Source organism: Daucus carota, chromosome 1 (assembly GCF_001625215.2).
Source record: "Daucus carota subsp. sativus chromosome 1, DH1 v3.0, whole genome shotgun sequence".
NCBI classification, from domain to species: Eukaryota; Viridiplantae; Streptophyta; class Magnoliopsida; order Apiales; family Apiaceae; genus Daucus; species Daucus carota.
In genome coordinates, this window is record NC_030381.2 from 10,945,799 (window position 1) to 10,947,689 (window position 1,891).

The window sequence follows — 1,891 nt, forward strand, 5'->3', positions numbered from 1 at the left end:
TTTTTCAACCTTTCCAGACCTCAAAGTGACTGCTTGTACCTTCTCTTTCACTTCCTTCTTGCCTGGATTAGCTTCAGTATCACTAGGAAGAGTTACTTATGGTCTATTTAGCAACGCGTTAGCAATTTGCCCTATCTGATTCTCAGAAGTTTTGATTGAAACCGCTTGGCTTTTACACATTAACCTCAATTCTTCCGATTCAAATCTTTCGTTGGAATTTTGTCCAGCCACTTCGTGATTTTGTTGCTGGAATCCCGGTGGATGGAATTGCTGCTTCGGTGCAAACTGCTTTATAAAACTAGAAGGGTTGAATGGAGAAGCTCCATGTTGCTGAAAAGATTGTTGAGGTTGTTGCATAACATTCTGATTGTTGCTCCAGCTGAAATTCGGATGATTCCGATTTTTCAGATGATAAGTGGCAGGAGCTGGTTGTTGTGACCTCTGAAAATTGCTCACAAATGTGCTGATTCGCTAGATATGGCACGTTGATCTGTAGCATGTGTGCCTGCTCGAAGTTCACATACACTAGGTAGCTGATGAATTTCCAAGTTAGCCACAGAATCTACCTTCATAATCAAAGCCTTAAGCTGAGCAGCTATAGCTGTAGTAACATCTACATCCAGAACTCCTTCTACATTGCCTTGCTGTAGACGCTGAGTTGGGTTCTGATATTCATTCGCAGCCATCATCTCGATCAACTCATAAGCTTCATCATAGCTTTTAGCCCATAAAGCTCCACCTGATGATGCAATTATAATTGGTCTGGACTGAGCTCCCAACCCATTGTAGAAACAATTGATAACCATCCAATCAGGCATTCTATGATGGGGACACTTCCTAAGCATCTCCTTGTAGCGTTCTCAAGCTTCACATAAAGATTCACTCAATTGCTGAGAAAATTTAGTAAGAGCACTCCTGATAGCCAGTCTTCCATGTCGTAATAGAACCTGATGGTAGAGAATGTAACCACCCCTTAGCTTTATCCCTCAGAGAGAATGGGAAAAGCCTCAATTTCACAGCATCTTCAGAAAACCATCGAACTTAAAAGTATTACAAATCTTGATGAAATCCCTAAGGTGCATATTAGGATCTTTTGTTGGAGCACCCCCAAACTGAATTGAGTTCTTTACCATTTGAATAGTGCCCGGCATGATTTCAAAGGTATTAGCCGCAATGGCTGGCCTGCAATGCTAGATTGGATGTCATTGATTTTCGGTTCCCCCATTTTAATACTCACTATCGTTTCTGCTTTTTCTAATGCTTCCTTACTAGTTTGAGAACGTGTTCGCATACACGCCGCTTAAGCACTTGAAACACACACAAACGAAATAAAATAGTGAGAAAATAATCCGAGTCAATGAACTTTAACGACCACTGATGACAAGCACATAAGCTCAAATATAACTCTGAGGCGCCAAAAACTTGTTCGCGCAAAATCATGCAAGCGTACGAGGTCACAAGTAATATAAAATTAAATTAAGTTTGTTTCCAAAGAGATTGGGGTAGTTCAGAATATGCAGTTATGCAACAACGTATGATTATTATTCACTACTAAGACAAGTATCAAATTGGTGGTTGATTATCTAACGTAACTAAATAAAATCGAATTACTGGTACTAAGAATTATTAAACTAAGTGATTAAACTTCAAATTACTAATGTGAATTAAAACATGGGATTCTAACTTTATTAACTACTTCATTCAGAGCTACACCTTTATTCATTATATGTGATGGTTGACAACTAATCAGATAACACGAAACTGATACACGCTATCTTTCAATACACGTGTACCATACTACCCACCATCCACAATTCAGATAGAACTTGAGTAGACACATATTATGCTTAGAACCTATGTGTCTATAAGATTTGAAAACACAATGGTTTAA

General features: G+C 38.7%; 1 non-coding gene across 1 annotated transcript; it reads left to right on the forward strand.

Annotated features, from left to right (window-relative positions):
• Window positions 1-816: 816 nt before the first annotated feature.
• Window positions 817-923, forward strand: LOC135149959 (small nucleolar RNA R71). The gene has a single exon (XR_010288318.1). It is a non-coding gene; the product is annotated as a small nucleolar RNA R71 (small nucleolar RNA).
• The last annotated feature ends 968 nt before the right edge of the window (window positions 924-1,891 follow it).